Genomic DNA, 22,602 nt, shown 5'->3' on the forward strand with positions numbered 1-22,602 from the left:
CAGTGAAAGGAGAGACAAATGCAGATTGGAAGGAGTACGAAGAGCGAGAAAACTATTTTTTTGGTAAAATAACCAACATTCGCATGGACTTTTAAAACAGATAGAGAGAGAGTGTGTGTTTTTTGTCTGCGTGTATGTAACATTTCCTGGTGAAATCCAACAGATACCTCATCATACCTGACAAGGCATCTGTACCCAACTATTTATCAGAAAATACATTTATTAAGGGGGGTACCACCCCGAATACCTCCTGAAGCTGTGCCCCTGGCCCTCACCCACACTGGTGGCCAGACACATCAGAGGGGTGCTCCTTTATCTACAAACAGCGTTCCAGTAGGCTCAACTCTGCCTGGGCTGCACGGTATAGCCAAGAGACCACATGTGCGGGTTCCGCACCCTGCAATAATCCATGTAGTGTATGTAGTGTGTGGGGGTTCCTGGGGGGGAAAGGTCGGAGTGGCAGCCTTAACGTTGTGCCTAAGTCTGATATATAAAAAAAATCTCCAGCGGCGTAGGCGCCTCTCCACATAGCAATGTCCAAATAAATAACTTTAATAATATATCGAGATCATGCCTCTGAATTTTCAAGTATTTTGCAGGATATCGCATGTCGCCAATTATCTGCATCTGTGAAAGGATGTGGTGTAAAGGCCTGAGCTTGCGACTCCAGAGCTGGTGGGAACCAGATTTGAGTTTCGACATCAACATCCTGTGATTCTGGGCAAGTCACTTAATCATCCCGTGCCTGCAATTCAGTGCCTTGAGACCCTCACTGGTGATTTGCTCTTTACAAACCCTGGATTTATTCATTCATTTAAATTGCCTCATAATATTCATCAAGCAGGGGAGGGAAGATCATTTAGGTGCACTGTCACCTCCATTCTGTGACCCAATGAACTAGGAGGTAAAAATACACGGGGCAAGAGAAAGCTATGACACTGAGGTGCCAGAAAATACAAACTACTGGGTAGCAAGGCTCACACAGACAACCGCAGGAGAAATTATCAAGGATTCATAATTCTGTAGCTGGGACATGAATATCTGATAAACAAGTTCTTTTCTTAGAGTCAGGAGAACTCAAGTGAACAAGAGAGGTGGAAAACAACACAGAGTAAGCAACAGGCTTAAAATGAATGCAGAGGCAGATGCCAAGAAGGGGAATGGAGAACCGTGCGGCTGCCAAAGCCTCCTGAAAGGCAGCAGTCTTCAATTTCACTGCAACAATATCCACAGACCAGTAAGGCCTACTGCAGAGCAAAGCAAGCTCCCAGGAGAGGATCAAAGGCTCCGAGGGCTTACTTAATTTGCTGTGTGTTCTTAACAACAAAAGATGACAACATGCTTTCCTCTGAGGTACCCAAGTTTCCTTGTGATGCCCAACTTCCTAAAACCCACACATAAAATAAACTAAATGAAGATGCATGCACATCAATCCGCTCTGCCGAAGAAACTTAGTGATCACCTTTTGTTCTAGAATTGATGCTATATGCCAAAGGATCTCAAAGAATGAAATGTATAATATTTATCAGCTCAGTAAATTCTTGCACTTTCTTAATGTGAAACAGCCTACTATATCTTCGGTCACCAGCAGCGCATGGCGAGCCACAAAAGCAGCGTTGCCAGCTAGGGGACTGCCACTTATTTACAGCTATTTAGCACAACAGCAATGTCCTTAGAGCTCAGTTCTTTATAAAAGGGCTGGGGCTATTCGAGGCCACAAAGGAACAGCATGTGTGTGTTTCAATCAGCTGAACAGGAGAAGAATATCTCCCCGGCAATTTGTCAGCACTGGCAGTACACACAGCTGAACAATATGGCAATTATGTAAAAACAGGCTAACGAGAGAACAAAATGACTATCTGTATTTTACAAGTAGAACTGTGCAGTTTCCTACCAATGTACTTCAGACTATCAATTGTGGAAATCTATTGTGTGCCGGTTATGCACCTTCGCCATAATCCCTAAAAGACCGGACAAGCAGTCCCAAAACAGCTTGTTTTTTTAGGTGTCGCAGGATCCCAGACCTTTAGATTTTACTAAAGTTATTTATTTATAAAGTTTTACATAGCGCAAACAAGATCCCGAAGAATATCAGAGCACTTTACAAAGGAAGGAAGGAAGGACATAAATCCAATATCGACAACAAGTAAGAATGCACAACAGGAATAATCGCATAAATCCCAGACCAATAATCGCATAATTCCCAGACAAATGAATCAAGGAGAGTAGTACAATAAAAGGTATGTGGCAGGCTACAAAAGGGGGTATACAAAGCGGAAAAGAAGAGCATAGATCCAATATCGACATCAAGTAGGAATAAACAACAGGAATACTCGCATGTTGCCCAGACAAGTGAATCAAGGAGAGTAATACAATAAACAGGAATATAACGAGCTATGAAGGGGGACACACAATGCGGTAAAGAAGACCAGTATCACATGAAGGTACAATGGTTGTAGGAACAATGATTTCGAGCAAGTGATCCTAGCCCAAGTTAAGGTAAAGATTTGTTCATTAGGAATCTTTTGGCTTCCAGTTTGAAAGCAGTCGTTTGAAGAGATTCTGTGTATTTCAGGTGAAAGAGAGTTCCATATCCTTGGGGCAGCGCCGGAGAAGGCTCGGGGACCGGTTCTCTTTTTGCTAAGGATGAGTGGTTTCAGGAGGAGAGTGATAGCGCTTCTTGAGGCTCTCCCACCGCAGGATAATTCAAGCTTTTGCGCTATGTACCTAGGAGTTTTGAAATGCAGGTCTTTGTGCGACAGAACGACAATCTTTAACTGAATTCGAGCTTCGTAATGCAACCATTTAAGAGATTTTAGGATTGGGGATAGGCGCTCATTTCGTTTGGTAGCTGTGACCAGTCTGGCCGCAGCGTTCAATGATGCCCTTAGGGGAGCCAGGGTGTATTTGGGAAGGCCACAGAGCGTAGCGCTGCCGTAGTCCAGCCTCGGCAGCACCAGTGCTTGCACCACCTGCTTGAAGTCCTTTTGTGGAAGGAATGGCTTGATGTTTCTGAGTGTCCTCATCATGTGATTAGCTCCCTTACATACATTGCTGATATGATTTTTCATAGTCAGGTGTTTGTCCAGGGGGATTCCGGGAGATTTCGCTGAGTCTATGATGAAAGGGGTGCAATTGAAGGCAGTGAGGTGATTCAGCCAAGGGAATAGCTTGGGGATGTGGTTCGGGGGAGAGATGAAAAGGAATTCAGTTTTGGAGGGGTTGAGCAGTAGATAGTTCTCCGTTAACGTAGTATTTAGGGTAGTGTTGAGTAAGATGATGAGATTTTAAAATAAAGTTGTGTGTCGTCCGCGTACATATGGAAGAGAATGTTTGTGGAATTTAGAGAATTAGCTAGTGGTTCCAAGAAAAGGTTGAAAAGGATAGGAGATAGGGCGGACCCTTGGGGGACACCCATGAGTACTGGAGAGGGCTGGGAGTGGTTTGCGTTGATTCTTTGTGATCTGTGGTGAAGGAAGGACAAGAACCATTGTAACACACACAATATACATACAAATAGAGTATTTCAGCCAGCCCTCTTCACTCATTGGTGTGTTATTGTGTCATTCACTGCAGAACATACTTTGTGACAGCCCACTTCAGTCATTGGCTAACTTAACTATGAGTGAAGACGGTCTGCTCTTTCGCTAGGAGCACTTATACCCACAAAGAAATTCCCTTAAGCGCCATGGAGTACAATGGCAATATGTGCTTTTTAAAACCCAAAATGCATTTTTGCTGTTAGAAAAGTTTTTTGTTTATACTGGTAAGGGCCGGGCAGCTCCTCAGCAGTAAAGGTTTCCCAAAAAATTACAGAACAAAACAAACATTGACAAAGACAAAAGACTGGCAGCCAACACCAGGCCTATTGGCTTTTTTTCATGATTTGTATGTAAGGGATGAGTAATCAGTGTTAGAAAGGCATGTTCTCCTCTGCAGTTGACAGGACTGGGGGTTCACTTTAAATTTTTAATTACAAATCTTCGATTCCACTTGAAAATATTTCTTACTTAGGTGCTCACCATGTTAAGGAGGTCCTAGCGGCTAGCATGGCCTCACTTGGGAACCATTCCCAACAAGTATATTATACCCAAATGCCACGTCATTCAGCATATCAACTCATTATTTGTTTTCTTTTATTTAGAGTTATTTTATAGCGCTACTAACCACAGCCAGGCAGCCTCAAATTGCTGAAGGGTAAACATCCTTTACAACGACTGCGTTGCAACACAGTCTATTACCCTGAATTTTTAACTCCGCAAAAACTTTTACAACGCAGGGCTTTACATGGCAAACCATTAGAACACATTCCCCATTACAAAGCCCCTTCAGAATTAGAATAGCAAATTGCGTTGTAATGGATAATGCGTTGTAATGGAATGCGTTGTAAAGCCCTGCGTTGTAAAAGATTTTGAGGAGTAAAAAGTGCGAGATAATAGCAAGCGCTGTAAACACGTGCGGAGTAAAGAGACATATTTGTGCTGAAGACCCGATACATATTGGTTAAGAATATGCTGAAGACAAGCAGGTAACAACAAAAACCCAAACCCAAGCTAATGATATTATTAGGAGTTGAACCTAGGATGGCACCCACTAGCTTTCGGAGTCTCACAAGCAGGTCTGGGCCCAGGCACAGAAGAGACAAGTACGGGGAAAGTTAAGAACTGGACTGCCTGAATAAGTGCGTTTTTAGCCTCCTTCTGAATCTGAGAAAGTGGGACTGAACAGGAAAGGGGTGTATTATAGACAAGAACCTTGCATGTAAAGTGTTCTGCCACCGAAATGCATTTAGTATTACAGTTCAAAGGACAATACGCTGTGATTAGCAGAATAATAGTCTTTTAGTTGGTAAGTGATGAAGAACTTAGACAACAAATCTGGCAATTGGCCGTTCAGTACTTTGTGAAAAAAACAAATGGATTTGAAATGTGAACTTTCCTTCAATGGAAGCCGACGGAGGCATCCTAGCTAGGTGAACTGTGATCAAATCAATTCAATACAAATAGAAGGTGGCATTTGGACGTATTGAAGTTAAGAGACTGATCAGTGAGGAAGGCCAATGTATAGGCTGTTGCAAGAGTCAATGTGTTAGATCACCAGTGTGAGTACAAAGGCAATTTTCTGGGAGAGGTGTATGAACTGGAAGGATACCTCTTAGCAGACAGAAATGCTGGAAAGCTAGTTTTGAGGCAGTGTTGATTTGAGGTGTAAAGGTAAGATGTCTGTGGTGTCACTGCATTGAAGTTGTAGTCCCTTACCATTGGCTGAGGGGAATGCCCGTGAAAACAGATTAGGAGAAAGGCTTGTTTTCTTATCAGTTCAAATATTTATAGAGTAACTGCACGCTCCAACCATGCATTATCCTCTGTTATGCCGTTTTTGATGCATAGTGAAAATCTATAACTACTGTGCTCTAACAGGTTGACCTGTGCGGCCTGGGTCCCTTGCCTTGCTGTTGTGGGAATCCAAAAAGCAGAATATACCTTATGCATTCTGGCCACCTGCACTCCTTTAACTCATGAACAAGATAGCAACAATACACTTGGATTTAACTATGCCCAAACTGACCCTTTCACTCTTCCCAAACTGCTTTTTGTGGCAGTTCAAGTTCATTTAATATAGGTAGCAAGATTATTATAGCACCAGAACACTGTTTATGTCAAGAAAGGGGTGCAGCTCAAAAGGAAAGGCCACAGCAGAGCTTTTAGCTATGGGGCGTCAATCAACATATGAGGCAAGTGGAGGGCATGCATGTACTGTATTGTATCTTTAGTTTTGCACATCTAACAATAATGTGACCTACGGCAGGCACCAGTATGCCACCCTTAACCTTTCTAGCGCTTGTGATGCCTCTGCATCCCTTGTATACCAGGATTTTCAACGTGTGTCTCAAAACAACATGGGGTTCGAGCGCACCTCAGACTATAACAACCTTCTATAGAGAGAAGGCATGTCACATATTTTGCAAAAAGGCCGTGAATAGGATCTCAATGCCCCCTACTAACTATCCATTACAATGTGCAGCTTAACATCAGCAAAGCAGTTGGACCCGTGTAACAACAGTAACAGTTCTGTGAAAATATTGCATTATTGTGGACTATTAAAACAGAATCCGTAAGCACCGCAAAATCTTTGATTTACAGTGTTGCCAGCACCAGTAGTCCTCTGGTTCTGCACAGTATAACCAAGACTGCAAACATTTGGAAACACTGTGCCAAATGTATTCTGAAAGTAGTTTCCAAAAGCGGTCACAAATTCTTAAACGACTTTTTGCGACCACTATTTTATTTTGCTAACCAACCTTTGGACTAATAGGTTGGTTCACAAAAGAAATGAATCATGGAGGTGAGGCTGAACAGCCTACCTTATTAACATTCGTGAGGCAGGTTGCAATTTGTGAAGACCTGTGATTGGCAACATTCACGCAGATTAGAGCCCGCAAGGAGCCGGAGACCGCCATCCCTGAGATCGCTTTCCAAAACAGAAAACGATTCAGCCTGTGTTCCTTATACGAACCTCGGATGCTTTATTTTCCATTTCAGACATCTTCAGTGAGAAATGGTGGCAACTCTCCCTGAAGAGGGCCATTCTGATTCTCAAAGGCGAAGGAGTGCAAAGGGGGGACCCATTCTCCTCTGCGAATCAGTCACCACTCCAACTTGTAAGTCAGTAACTGACCAGTGGTTTGCGACCGGAACTACACTCAATACATAGTTTACTCAATGACAATTTGGAAGCGATTCCCTTAACACACCCCTTATAGATTGCGAGTCAGTAATGATTTCTAAACATATTTTAGGATTCGGGTTTAGTAATTGTCAAATGTGATTAGTACATATGTAAACGGCTTTTGCATCGAAAACCCTGTATTTTACTGAATTGGACGGCTTGCCATCGCAGAAACTCTTTGTACCTTCGGCCCATACATTATAAAGGCAGCCGTGGCAGGAAACATGACAAACCTTCCAAAAGATCGCTTAACTGATTTCCTGGCTGGATATCAGATACACTAAAAGGGCACAATGAATTATCCATAATACTTAACAAAAAGTACTATTTCTGGCAAATTTTAATTAAGAGTCACCACAGCAACTTCAGATGAGGAGGCTACAAGTAATGTTGCGTGGGGCAACAAGAGCTATCTGGCATGGTCAACATACTCATCAGAATAAAGCCAGTTCACCTCCCCTTCCGACAAATTAATAAGCATCAGCTTGCCAACACTTCCCATTTTGTTCGATAAAACCACCTGCTATCTTAAGTTATGGCTCATTTAATTTCCTGCCTCTAAAACAACATAACAGGGCTGTACCAGTCAACAGATTGCTACACTCTCTGAATTATGATGTCTTTTTGAATATTGAGACGTTAGTGCATGTTTCTATTATTCATAAAATACACATTATAGGCACAGCAGGGCTTCATTTTTCATTTGTCTTTGACCTATTAGGTTGCATTTATTATTAATGTAATGCTTAGCAGAATGGTTTGTTTGTCAAAACAGTGCAGTGACTTCTAGCTTACATTCATCAAAAATTCCCTCAGCTAGAAGCTCACGTTTACTTAGTTTGCAGTAATATATTTTGTTTAAGGCACTTACTACAAATAAGAAACTACGAGCTTCCACCTCAATTGTTTTTTCACAAGAGCAAAAGAGAAAACTTTTAATTATAGGGACACTTCCAATTTGGAAGTGTTCGATAAACAATTTAAAAAACAGCTGTGTGCTGTTCCTCTTTTACCCTGGTGCAGACAAACAACATTCAGTTTAGGAAAGGACAGACAGCACTCATCAGCTGTGAATATCAAGGCTGGCGTATGATATGCTGGCTGGGTTAGCCAAGGTGGACTGTGCTGAGACAAATGGAAAAGCTTGACTTCTTCGAACATTCTCAAGCCCAAGGATGGGTTAAAAATAGACCAACAACTGAGAGTCTCGTCTCCCAGTGGAAAGCAATAGTGTTAAAAATGCATGAGCGCATGAGGCGAAGGAAGAAGGAGCAATCTGGGTGCAAAAGAGATCTCCTTTCTGGAGGCTATGTGGGGGCACCTGCAGGAATGGGGCTATTCCCCAAATCTGTTCATGGGCTGAGCTTCCATGTTTAAGACTGTTTCCCTTTCCAAGATTCATTATACAAGTATTACCGCAGATATGCAGTGCATTATTTCACAGGTCGACAGAGTGTGTGCTTATTCCTTTGAGAGGGGTCATAGGTAAATGCTACGACATCGCGTTTGAGAAGGACAGAGCTTGGAACACATTTAGTCATTATTTGGCTCTCCACCTTAATGTAATAAATGAGAGGCTGTTTGAACAGCAGGACCACTCTGCTAGATGTCAGAACTATGAGGTGGTTAACTAAATTATCATGAATGTCTTATATTGCAAGTAGATCCCAAGTGTTGTCCCCCTGGCCACCTGGGGTATCGCAACACAACTAGCATGGGCCCCCAACATCCCAAACATAGGAGGTAAATTAACAAGAGAGACCCTCCATGGAGAGAGAGCCTTCCTCCATGGACAGGGAATAACTGTATCTGGTAGAGGACCTCATAGGGTTAATGGAGTGCAACAGGTCCAGTCCTGATTGATACACTTCTAGCAGCCAAGGGGTGGCTGCCCTTCAGCCCCAATATGACATCCTGTGGTGGGCAACAACAGCAATGCCATTATATATCTTGTTGGCGTCTAACACAGATCACTGTGGGCATGCTATAGGAATCTGACCATGTGGACAAGCCCCCACCTCTGTTTGCCCTATTCCTCCTGTTCCTGGTCTATTCGCAGGACTGGATTCAAGGACCCATGGTCCAGAGTTCCCAAATGAACATGGGATTTCAGAACCTGCCAACTATCTTAAGTGGTAACCCATTAAAGAGCCACTCCCTGTCCTAATGTCCTACTTTTCTGCCCTACGATAGGCCAGGGTATATGATCTTTCAGTTTACAATGTACAGATATAATTGATAAATTGTTGTAATTTCAGTTGTGTTGTTGCAGATCTCTGCTCTGTAACTGCTGCATGTCCTACACGTAACTGAATGAACTGGTACCTGATTTTACCTCTATGGGAACTACCTTGAGGAGTTGCATGCACTGCATATCTACACACCAACTTTGGCACCCTGAACTAGGTTTTGTGCTACACAGCCTGAAGAAAGGCTCATGAAATGTGGAATTGTAGCAAGATAGTGGTGCAAGGTTTAGGCAAACATAATATCTACACTGCATCACAGCCTAGGGCATGGTTCAGCTGTGAATCAATCTGAGCCCAAAGCATGTCTTAACTGAGCACATTGGACTGTCACACTATGAAAGTATGAAACTGAGCTGGACACATATGTAAACCTTTTCAGGTATGCTATATAAAGTGTGCCTTTTATTGGCATGTAAGTATTACTATAGCGATTCTCCTTTCTTTCACATGGTCACTCTCATTCGGCGATCCACGCCCCTGTGTTAGGTGCTCCTTCGTGCATTCACATGGCAGGTACAGTAGAGTTCCATGCTGCTTACGGTTAGTAGTGGCGAAGCTCAAGCCAACAATTAAATGGTTTATCGCCCTTCACCAGAATCTACCCCAGAGGGGAATTCCCAGTGCAGACCACTGCTAGAATTTCAGCGTGTTTTGCCTGTGCCAAGGAGTGGGTGGTGGTTGCATTATGTGTTTGGGGAAGGGGGGGGGGGGAACAAGGGGCTCATGGTTGCCATCCTATAATTGAGCCCCGAGGTGGCAAAGCTCACAGTGAACAAGCTACGCTGCAGGAGATTGCCAGTTATACAAAAGTCTATATATCAATCCCACAGCCATTCTTGTCCACTTGAAGGGTTTATGGGAAGGAGGTCTTGGAGAGCTGATAGAGGAGAATGGTGGGATGCCGAAATGGTAGAGAAAGAAGTTGCTGTATCACCAACATAAGAGCAAAAGGTCCAATAATTTCCTCAATGTTAGCTGGAGTAACAAAATAAAAAATATCACTACCACCCATAAAAAACAATTCTGCTATTACCGTTTCTTTTTGCCGACAGTCCAGCTACATAACGTTTGATGTATTTCTGTGGGCCTGGTAGCAAGCAGAGTTGACAGTTGATGTTGCATACCTGTTACTGCATTCGTGAGCACAATGCATTGAATGGGTTGAGATCCTACCTGGCATAGCATTGTACTACATCTCCATGCAGTGCAGAGGCTGGCTATTATCACCTGCCATGCACTGAGGTGAGATATTATGGCAGTGGTCTCACCACCCCTACTTTACTCAGTCTTCGTCCTAGTCATTGATTTGGACCTATGCGCACCTCTCACTGGAAAGAGAAACAGGAAGTGAAATATTTCCACTGGCCCTAAAAAGGGTGCTATTAGGTTAGCTTCCTTCCCTTCCATTCTCAGCATGCCTCCTCTGCTGAGCACAACCTACTCTGACAATTGCACGTTTCACTAATCTATATTTCAGCAAATGTCCCACAACTCATTTACAAGATCACAAGCTCTCCTCCCTTTGCTGAAAGTCATATTTATGCAACCTAACAATACCAAAACCCCATTAACTTTTGTATTAATCCCACCAACCATGTGTTTGAGCTCACCGCTCCGACTAATGATTGTGACCAACCGCTAAAACTTTAGTCCGCCGTAAAAAACTGAAATTACTCCATGGAATGGTTTGCTTTGAGAACACAAGACTAATCCCAATAAACAACAAACAGTAACCAATAACACTGAAATAACCATCAACCTTGAGTCCCGGAGCAGCATGCTGACTGGTGAAAATCGCTTTGCCGCCTCGTCAGTGGCAGTAAGCGCTATATAAATGCAATTACAATACAATAATCACACAATACAAACATTTACAAACTTAAATATACTCAGTCTCTCATTCACTTTTCACGTCCATTAAATGGTGGGATGGGACTTGAGCGGTAGTTAGCACAAATGGGTGGGTAACTCAGTGAAGGTAGTAACTAAACAACTGAATTTTGTGTCCTTTTAGGTTTTATGACTTAGTCACTGAATCAGTCAACCTTCAACTCCTTTTTAATGAGAGTCGCTGTGATGTCTTATGATGATGGGTTGACAGGTTTCTGATGGTCTATCTGTGGGTGTATGATGGCAGATGTGTTGGCCTCTGATCTGGGGTCAATAGGAGCAGCAGGGTGAGTCTGTGAGCATATTATGACGGATATGTGGATGTCTGATGGTGGCTGGAAGTGTTGGCATTTATTGGTGGGTGTGGTAGGGTATGCCTGTGTGGGCATTTGATGGTGTATGTGTGGTCATCCAGTGGTGGGTGGCATGTTTGATAGATAGAAAAGAGATCTGAATATGTGGATGGGCGAAGGCTTTGCCATGTTTTCAAAATGCAGTAAAGGATTTCTGCTGTGTTTTTTCATTAACTGTTTTATATAGTGCCCCAGCACAATTAGAGGACTGGGGGTATTTTACATTGCAAAAATGATAGAGCAACTTAGCAATAAAACCAGGATGTAGAAGGGAGGAGTGGAGGAAAACAAGGTATTAAGGAACAGTCTATGACAGATAAAAGGCAAAATAGGTGATCCTTTAGGTGCCATCTGAACTGAATTAGCGATGAATTGATCCTTATACAAGCAGGCAATATGTTTTTTAAAAAAAAGGCGCTTCTCTAGAAAAAATTTAGTGCTGGGCTTGAGCCATTCTAAATGTAGGCATGCTGAAATATCATGCTCCTCTTTCTACCTCAACTTTGAGATCTTAAGTAGGTTGGCCAAGTAAGGTGGCAAGTTAATGTGCAGGGCGCTGTTTCTTAGTCAACCCAGTTTGAAATGCACTCTTGCATCAATTGGTATCCAGATAAGATAGGGGTAATATGATTGGTTTTTCTAGTTGCGGAGAGAAGTATGGCTCTGAATGTAGACTATCCTTCAGAGGATTCAGGGAGGATTGACGCACTCGCCTGCAAGAATGGCGTTTCAAAAGCCAAGCTGTGGGAGGAAACAGCAAAGTCGTAATTTATTTTTAGTGCATAGATATGGTAGTTTTATTCCTTTTGGGGGAATCATTGAAAGGGGTGAGGGTGTCATGAATGAAGCACAGTGATTTTGTTTTTGGGGATAGGCAAGGAGACAAATCCAAGAGTTTAAGTTGGCTGAGGAGCGTCAGATCCAATTTATTCTTCAGATTCAGGGGTAGGACGGAAACTCTTTTTAGAAACTAAGATTCAGAAACCTGTTGGCCATACCACATCCAAGTCTGAAGGGGACAGGTTTAGACTGACTATATAATTTAGGAATTATGTTTTTAGACAGAGTTGGTATCCTCTGCATGCTGGTAAATGGAGACTCCTGTTGCTTTTCAAGGCGAACTCAGTGGCTCATGAAACAGTATGTGGAGCAATACAGAAGCCTGAGGCGTGCCACAAGCTATGCTATCCCTCTTTAATTTCGCAGACACAGGAAGGGAGAGGGTGCAAGATGATTTGTAATATCATCAATGACATCACATGTGAAGACGTGAGCAGTGCTTTGCGGTGAGTTTGGTTGCGTTGCTAATCGTAATTGGCGAATTTTCGCTGTTTTTCAACTCAAACTTGTAGCTATAAATTCACTTAAACCATGTCTTTTAGTCGATTTTGCAGGTTTTTAAAACAATTCTGAGGCAAAGGTAACTATGATGTACCTTTAATAAAGTGTTTTCAGTGAATACACATATACATGTGTTATACAGTCAACAATAGCTACTCTGTGGTTATGGTTCAGCCACGCTTTTCAAAGCTATCTTTGGCACCATTTGATGGATCTGCATGAAATTTACTCACCATCAGCAAAACTTGCTAAGGGTGTAGCAGGTTGGTGGGAGGGAATGTTAGAGAACTGCAGCGAATTTATGCCACAATCTGTAATTTTGTAATCGGTCATTGTAATACAGATATCTCAGTATATATATCTGTCTATATAAACAAAAGGTATAAAAAACGTCTGTCATTTCCAATGTCAACAATACAAACATCACCATTATACTCACTGTAAACCTCATAAATGCACCCCATAAGGGAGAAAAGTGTGGCAAAATGAAAAAGAATACCCACACATTTTGGCAGTACATTATCTGGTGAATGCTTCTGTAGATAACGAGCGAAAACAGGACTGTAATAGTTCTAGTTTGTGTTTTTGGTCAAACTATTCTTCTTGTAGACTTATGTGAATGTGGGATTTCTAAGGGCTTCTTTAGTAGGTAAAGCAATCATTTTCAGAATATTTGACTACGATAATATTTGAAAGTGGAAATGCTAGATACTCTGCAACTCAGAAGTGTTGGTTCACTTCAAAACAGAGTCAGTCCATGGAGGTTAGGTTTTTTCCTCCCCAACTTTTAACAACTTTCACCAATGCCACCACTAGACAAGATCTCAATAGTTATGCCTACAAACGACTTGTAACCAGCAGTTTGAATTATTTTTTCTCCAAAATTAAATTAGGACTACATTTTCGAGCACTATGGAAATACAGTATTCATGGAAGCAATATATACCTCTCCAGAGCCTCGGTCCATTCTATTTGCACAATTGACTCACATCCCGACACAGGTTTGCGAAGTATACAATAAGTGATGGATGGAAAGCTTGAAGTAATCTCAATCACTGGTAATTACGTGGGTCACATCCCAATCCATCGTTATTTTGGGCACAATACCACCTCAGTTTGGACCCAGCTATATGCAAATCTGTCTTGACTCTGCTCCAATGGGCACAGTCCAGCCCAAATTTCCAAGCCAGGTCCTCCCTGAACAAAAATACAAGCAAGCCAGGACCGGCTTCGTCCTTGTTATGGGCTCATCAGCCGGGCATAGCTTGATTCCAGTGACACACTGTGCACAGGACCCACGTCTGGGCATACCTGTCCCACTTAGGACAACATACAGATGTATACCAAAAACAAGCAGTTTGGGCTGGGCTGGGCTGTATCAATGGGAGAAGGGTCAAGGCTGATTTGCATATGGCTGGAGTACAAACTGAGCTGGCACAGTAGGCGAAAAACAATGGATTGGAATGCGGCCTGAACGATGACCAGTGGATGAGATTAATTCAAGCATTCCATTAATCACTTTGTTTTTTAATGCCCTAAGTGTTATGGGTATGTCCAGAACTGGGTCCTGTGCTCAGTGCCACTGGAATCAAGCTATACGTCGCCAATGAGCCTATAATAAGGGTGAAACCAGTCACAGATTGCTTGTGTTCTGGTTAAGGGAGGACGGCGCTTGGCAGTTCAGGCTGGACTCTTCCCATGGGAGTAGGCTCAAGGCTGAATTGCATATGACTGGGTCCAAACTGAGGTGGCATGGTGAGTGAAAAATTATGGATTGGAATGCAGCCCCAAGGGATCCCCAATGGCTGAGATTAATGCAAGCATACCATCCATCATTTTCATTTTTTTACACTAGTTTGTGGCAAGCTCAAATGGTCAGGGATGAAAATTCCCAGCCTCGGGTGACTGTGTGGACGTTTAAGACTAAGATTAATAAAAAGCTGAACATAATTAATAAGATACCGACAATGATCGTCCCTGGGGCAAGTCAAAAACAAGGCGCCCCCACAGGGAGGGACACTTGGCCATACAAGCTGCAGGCGCTGCAGATGGAAAACAGCAGAATGTCACTATGTCTAGAGCGGAAAAACTCTTTGCAACAGAGATGATCTGCGGTAAGTTCCACTGCAAATAACTACTGGAACGCACGCTTTTCACAGCTCTAGACACTGATGCAGAAACATTAGTATGCTCAACACCCCAGGATTTCAATGCCCTTTACGTGTATTCCCTCTGCACAGCAGTTGATAATCCTTTAAAAAAAAAAACAGGATTCCATTGTTATCTACAGACAATAAAAACATCAAAGCAGCCAGCACCAAAACTGCCCGTGCTCCTCGCTACTACGTTTTCTATTTGAACGCGTTTAAATTTTACCTTAGTTTCAAATAATAAACTATCTTCTCACTGTTGAGAATACACAACGTTAAAAAGTCTGTACAAATGGGAGGAAATTATCCCAATATCTGAGTTTGGGGGACTGTTTGTATCCTCCTACGTTTCTTGTGCTGCACTGTTTACTTAAAGTAGAAACAAAATCGATGCACTTTGAGTATGTTTCCCTTATCCTAAGATTCCCATGAGGCGAGGAAGTGCCTACAATTAACCTTCAACATCATCCGTATTTAAACGACGTCTAAAAGATTATAGTTGCTTATGTGTGGCAGGAAGACAGACAGACAAACACCCTGCCCTGATGTGCCCCTCTGCGTGCTCTACTGCTAACAAAACGTAGGCATGGCAACCAGTCTCTGGCATCCCCAGAGAGGGACAGCAGTGCGCCGTGGGGTGGGTATTCGGCTTGCAAGTGGAATCACTTGCAAATTACGAGACGTGGCACTTTTGAAGATGCATGCACTCTAAAGGCAGTTAATTGTTCGTGTAGGGACACATTAATGTACCGTGACAGTATCTTTAGTGCAAACAGTTTCAATGTGTCATTTTCTCACATGTCTAGCTGCCTCACAGAAACACGTTGAAAGTTTATGCTCCATAAAACCAAGAGAGATGGGGCCATGGCACTGCTTGACTCACAGCAGGTGATCGATCATTCTTACAACAAGGAATTATTAGATTCTCCTCACACCTAACTAGCTTGAACACCCCAAAACCTAGATCAACTATTTAATATCACCCTTTGATTCATGCACACTGGACTACTTCCAACACACCCGCAGAACGGTTTAAGAATACTATTTCGAAAGCATGTTTGCTCTGATACCTTTATTGCAGTGCCAAAAAGATTACACAGATGTTAGTTACAGCAGACCACCTTTCAGTGTAGCTGAGCCCTCCTTCGCGTTGTCATGATTTGCAATAAGGGCAAGTGTGAGACATTTACATTCCTGTCCCACAGCATCCACTTAACACATACTGTACGAGTTTGTTCATACCTTGTAATTATAAAAAAAAAGACTCATAGAAGCACGAAAGATGGAACAGAGAAAATTAATGCATTAAATTTACGGCTAGCAAAGTAGCGCCGTGCTTGCAAATAAAAACAGCCCAAAGCATTTCACCAGAGCAAAATCAATCTCAGCCGCAAATGCCTCCATGAAAATTAAAACAGAGGATGCATTAACTCACATTAAATAAAGATCATGCGTCTCCATGAAGTTTCCTGGTGGTATAACAAACAGTAAGAGATAAAAGAGCGTAAACTCCTGCCTTACCTCAGCGCATCTCGGAGCGCTAGCTCACCGCGGATGCTGGGGCTAGAGCCAGCGGTGCTGTGCGCGGATCCTGCAGCCGCTGTTACCATAGCGCGCAGGGGAGGCAGGCATCGGAGGTGGCTTCAGAGCACAGCAGAGCTCGCAGACCATAGAGACCGCCTGGGAGAGGGCCATTTACTCACATTGTTTCTCTGCTGCAAACGAGCTCTATGGTTTCCGTGTGATCACATGGCCTCGAAGGCAGGGAATGTTGGGAAATTGTTGGAAAATAGATCGGATTACTGCTGGGTGGATTTTAGCGAGTGTTGGTTGGCTTTGGTGAGCTGTGTAATTAGCTGTGTTAGGTCTGGTGCTCTGTAAGAGAAGCATACGAGAAGCAGCAACCCATCTTATCTACGCGTCTACATTGTTACTGGCTTTGAATATGTTAAGACTGCAATATAATTCATTCCCGGTTTATGTGTCCCCCGTTTCTACCACGAACCGGGGAAACGTTTCTTAGAATAACCCCTTTGTTGCTGAGAAGTTTTGGAATTACCATACTGGAAGCATTGCTCGGCTGCAAGTTACGCCTCATTTATTTAGCCAGTTATGGGCTTGTAATAATAGCATGTTATGATTCTGGAATTAGTAGATTTGTAAACATGCAGCGCTCTGAAAGACAAACAGTCAACCCTGACTGAAGGTATCACACATGACGTGGCCACCTGGCAGCGTAGCGAGATTCGGGGCGGGGGCCGGGATTGTGAGTTTCAAACTTCCAATTAAAAAAAAGCTGTGAGGTTGGAGGGTGAGATGAGCAAACAGCTATGAGATGTCGGAATCCATCGAGTGATGCTGACTGTGTTTTTTCAGCATACACTTTTTAGCCTAGAAAAATTTGCAGTAAAATGGATAGTTCAGCACCATTCCCCCCCCCCCCCCCCCCCCCGGATTTTGTTGGTGGGATAACCCACACCTTCGTGCAGAGGGTCAGACATTCCAGTTGTGTTTCAGATCATTAATACTAGAATTAAAACATTTTCCAGAGTTGTTTTCATATTACATACTGAGCGCAATGTCCTTGAGTGCGCTACAGCACTCCTTTCTGAAGGTGCACAGGGCTCAAACAGGAACAGTGCAATCTATTATAATGAATACGCTGCCCCCAGGCAGCTGCGAACTTACACTTGCCCTGGGGGCGGCACATTCAGTGAAATACAGAGCGGTTGCTTCAAAGCTGCACCATGTTTATCTCTGAAGGCAGCCACCTAACTTTAAAGAGGGGTTAGAGATCCCCCTTTAGATGGGTACACTAAGTGACTGTAGCAGAGTAGGATCTGCGTCACATGTTTACCCCCACTTTTTGCTGGTGTTTCACTGTTTTTTTACTTTACTCTGGCCGGGACCCTGCTATTCAGGGCCCTAGCCTAGCTGCTTCCTCTCTAAAATGATTCCATGTACTTTAGGTACATTACAGATTGGATCTGAGGTGCCCTTGTAAGCCCCTAGTATATGGTATACTATGTACCCAGGGCATAGGTACCCCAGAGGCCTACCAGGGGCTGAAGCATGTATCATGCCACCCCTGGAAAGCCACCCAAAATGACACCACAGGTCTGCTACTGCAGCCTGGGTAAGGAGGTGCATGCACCCCTTACTGTGATAAAGGTTACCTATATCACTATATATATACACACATATAAACCTATAAGTCACTCCTATGGCAGGCCTTATCAATCCTGAAGGCAGAGTGCTTGGTTCTTATGTGAGAGGGTGCCCCTGCATGAGCAGGACCCCTCTGCAGCGTTGGGAGACCCTTCTCTGATGCTGTTTGTAGTGCAGCCTGACCATATACTCTTAAGTGCATTATAACCAAACGGTAAATGCTAACTTTGGACTGGCTGCACAGAAACATATTGTGTTTGGTGTCAAACACCTTGGAATCATACCCCCACACCAGTAACTGGTGTGGGAGTATGATCCCACCCTTCTAGAGGCAGAGACATGACTCCACTGGTATACCCGGTAGAAACTTAATAGAGCCCTGGCATCACAAAATGGATGCTGCAGCCACAGACACAAGTCTGGTCTCCTGCTGCTGACCGAAACTCTGGCAGGGGAGGCCTGGACAATAGGTTTATTGTCACAGGGAGGTGTAACCACCTCCCAGACAGGCTTATGTGTATTGGGGCTGGGTGGGAGCACTCTCTGAGTACTTTGAAGTTCTGCACTGGGGGCACATTTGGTGTCCCTGTGCATAGTCCAGCTCAAACCGGTTCAGGGGCTTCCAGCCCCTGCTCTGGCGCAAAACTGGACAAAGGAAATGGGTGTAGCCACCCCTCTTTCCAAACCCTCCCATAGGTGGGTCCCCAGAGTATGTTGTCCAACCCCCTCCCTTAGTATAAGTATGGGACCCCTGTTCTTAGGACTTTAGATTACCTTGGACGAAACTCTGAAGCTGAATCCTGGACCTTCGACGCTCTGCTCAAGACCAGAGGACTGAAGAAATCTCCCGTGGGGTCAAGGAGTGACTCCCCTGCTTGGCAGGCACCAACGAAGCAATTTGCCGGTCTGCAGTATCGAAGCTCCCGCCGGACTCCGAAGTATTTGCAGCCCAGGAAGAGGATTTCCAGACATCTCAGAGGCCAACCCGAGTCACCAGCAAAGCTGAGACCCGCAGCCCTCGTGAGTAGCGTGGAACCGGAACTCCTGGTCACCGTGCATTTCTACGAGTGCATTGACTTCTTGACGTTTCTTGAAGTCGTGCTTAGACTGACTTGTAGCCCCCACCTCGAGCACTGAATCCACCGAAGATTGTCAGCCTGGTCATTCCGAGTGACCCGTGGGCCGCCATTTTGTGTTTCGTCTCGAGGTCCCTTCGCGATCCCTGGTCCGTTGACTGGTGGGTCCCTGAGGGGGTAACTTTGTATTTCCTTGGGCTTTCCTGGATGCGCCAGACGTGCCCTGACTCCCTACCAAGTGGTGAGTCCCACAGACCTTGCCGGACTGCACCGAAGCATCTTTCTCGTTTCTGCGTGGGTTGCTGTTGCCAAGGCTTGTTGTGTCCAATCCGGGCACCGACGCTGCAGCACTCGACATCCTTCATGGGACAGCTCAAATCCAGCTCCTGGTCATCCTCGACGCCTCCTGGTCCTTGTGGCTTGAAGAGTCAAGCTTCACCTCTTTCACCTGAAATCACCCGACATCGGTGGGCATCTGCTCATCGCCTTCCTGGTCACTGGCAAGTGGCCCAGACACTGTCCCCTCTGCTTTCAGGTTCTTCTCATCTTCAATCCAAGCTTGGATCTCTTCGGACACTTCGCATCTTCACGGCAGCAGCACTTCTTCGTCAGCTCCCATTGAAATCGACGACGTGACCCGACACTAAAAGACACCTATGCACCCGGCTTCACTGGGTGAGGTAACACGAGTACTCCGCTGCTCCCGTGGGTGCTAGCCCTAGAACTACCAAAGTCCAAAAGGGTTTGGCCCTGACTCATTTCTAAGTGTCCCTAATCTTTAAAAATCTAACCGCGTCTTTCTGCATAGAAGCTAACGGGAGCTTGTGGCTGTGTTCACACACTGCACACAGCCTCCGTGGGTCCCCTGTGTCACTACTTTGGGTGGTTCCTTGGGGTCCCAGTGATTCTACAGGCTCTAGGCCTTGTGGCTAGTTCAGTCGTGGTTCTTATACCACTATTTTAGTATATGGTTTGGCTCGCCCCTAGGGCCTGACGTGTATTTGTGCTATTTTACTGTGATTATTGAAGTGTAACTTATGTGTTTTGACCTCTAGTCTCATAAAGAGAGGGTGTGTTTAGTAATACATACATATATTTTATATATATACCTGGTGTGGATATCTTTCATTTATTTACTCACGAGATTAGAGACTGGTAAAACAAGCTGCTTTACATTCCTTCAAGGGCAAGAAAGCAAAAGACACACAATTGATGGACGGAATGCAGAACAAATCAAAACATTCACCCCCAGTCAAGAGATCTGGGTTAAATCCATCCTAGGACCGGTTTCGGGGTTTCAACCCTCTTCAACCAGTATAGCTTGATTCCAGTGGCACAGTGTGCCCAGGACCCACGTCTGGGCATACCTGGCGCACTTAGGGCAAGAAAGCTCTTTTGATTGATGGACGGAATGCAGAACAAATCAAAACATTCACCCCCAGTCAAGAGATCTGGGTTAAATCCATCATTCTTTTGCTCACCATGCTACCCTAGTTTAGACCTGGCTATATGTAAATCAGTCTTGACCCTGTGCCTCATGGGAACAGTCCAGCCCGAACTGCCAAGCCAGGTCCTCCCTGGACCGGAAACAAGCATCCTAGGACCGGTTTCGGGGTTTCAACCCTCTTCAGCCAGTATAGCTTGATTCCAGTGGCACAGTGAGCCCAGGACCCACGTCTGGACATACCTGGCGCACTTAGGGCAAGAAAGCAAAAGACACACAATTGATGGACGGAATGCAGAACAAATCAAAACATTCACCCCCAGTCGAGAGATCTGGGTTAAATCCATCATTCTTTTGCTCACCATGCCACCCCAGTTTAGACCTGGCCATATGCAAATCAGTCTTGACCCTGTGCCTCATGGGAACAGTCAAGCCCGAGCTGCCAAGCCAGGTCCTCCCTGGACCGGAAACAAGCATCCTAGGACCGGTTTCGGGGTTTCACCCCTCTTCAGCCAGGATAGCTTGATTCCAGTGGCACAGTGAGCCCAGGACCCACGTCTGGGCATACCTGGCGCACTTAGGGCAAGAAAGCAAAAGACACACAATTGATGGACGGAATGCAGAACAAATCAAAACATTCACCCCCAGTCGAGAGATCTGGGTTAAATCCATCATTCTTTTGCTCACCATACCACCCCAGTTTAGACCTGGCCATATGCAAATCAGTCTTGACCCTGTGCCTCATGGGAACAGTCCAGCCCGAACTGCCAAGCCAGGTCCTCTCTGGACCGGAAACAAGCATCCTAGGACCGGTTTCGGGGTTTCACCCTTCTTCAGCCAGGATAGCTTGATTCCAGTGGCACAGTGAGCCCAGGACCCACGTCTGGGCATACCTGGCGCACTTAGGGCAAGAAAGCAAAAGACAGACAATTGATGGACGGAATGCAGAACAAATCAAAACATTCACCCCCAGTCAAGAGATCTGGGTTAAATCCATCATTCTTTTGCTCACCATGCTACCCTAGTTTAGACCTGGCTATATGCAAATCAGTCTTGACCCTGTGCCTCATGGGAACAGTCCAGCCCGAACTGCCAAGCCAGGTCCTCCCTGGACCGGAAACAAGCATCCTAGGACCGGTTTCGGGGTTTCACCCCTCTTCAGCCAGGAAACCCTGAAACCGGCCCTAGGATGCTTGTTTCCAGTCCAGGGAGGACCTGGCCTGACAGTTCGAGCTGGACTGTTCCCATTGGACACAGGGTCAAGACTGATTTGCATATGGCTGGGTCCAAACTGGAATGGCATGGTGAGCAAAAAAATGATGGATTTAGGCCCAGATCTCTCTGTACTAGGGTGAATGTATGACATTGTTCTGCATTCTATCCATTAATAGTTCTTTTTGCATTTGTCACCTCGTGTGGGACAGGCACTCTCCATGCCACTGGAATCAAGCTATCCTGGCTGAAGAGGGGTGAAACCCCGAAACCGGTCCAAGGATGCTTGTTTCCAGACCAGGGAGGACCTGGCCTGACAGTTTGGGGTGGACTGTTCCCATTGGGCATAGAGTCAAGACTGATTTGCATATGGCTGGGTCCAAACTGGAACGACATGGTGAGCAAAAAAAACGATGGATATAGGTCCATATCTCTGTACTGGGCTGAATGTATGACATTGTTCTGCATTCTGTCCATCAATAGTTCTTTTTGCATTTGTCACCCCGAGTGGGATGGGTATGCTCAGACGTGAGTCCCATGCTCTCCATGCCACTGGAATCAAGCTATCCTGGCTGAAGAGGGGTGAAACCCCAAAACCGGTCCTAGGATGCTTGTTTCCAGTCCAGGGAGGACCTGGCCTGGCAGTTCGGGCTGGACTGTTCCCATTGGGCACAGGGTCAAGACTGATTTGCATATGTCTGAGTCCAAACTGGAATGGCATGGTGAGCAAAAAAACGATGGATTTAGGCCCAGATCTCTGTACTGGGGTGAATGTATGACATTGTTCTGCATTCTGTCCATCAATAGTTCTTTTTACATTCCTTCAAGACTTAGCCTGAAGGCTGCTCTCCGTAGCTACCACTAGGATAGCTTTCAATAAAGGTTGTCTTTAACCTATAACCAATAAGAGGTTGTTTGGACTGATACAAGGTGCCCACTATAACTAGTGGACAGGATATATCAGGCCAACTTCTCACAGTGACTGCACCC

General features: G+C 44.6%; 1 protein-coding gene across 1 annotated transcript in view; it reads right to left on the reverse strand.

Annotated features, from left to right (window-relative positions):
- FBXO10 (F-box protein 10) overlaps nt 1-16,383 on the reverse strand; it is a 555,020-nt gene extending 538,637 nt beyond the window's left edge. Inside the window, exon 1 of the mRNA XM_085636503.1 lies at nt 16,234-16,383. The gene's annotated coding sequence lies outside the window, so the exon portion shown is untranslated. The remainder of the gene's footprint in view (nt 1-16,233) is intronic.
- Nucleotides 16,384-22,602: the final 6,219 nt, after the last annotated feature.

Source organism: Triturus cristatus, chromosome 2_1 (assembly GCF_964204655.1).
Source record: "Triturus cristatus chromosome 2_1, aTriCri1.1, whole genome shotgun sequence".
Lineage (NCBI taxonomy): Eukaryota > Metazoa > Chordata > Amphibia > Caudata > Salamandridae > Triturus > Triturus cristatus.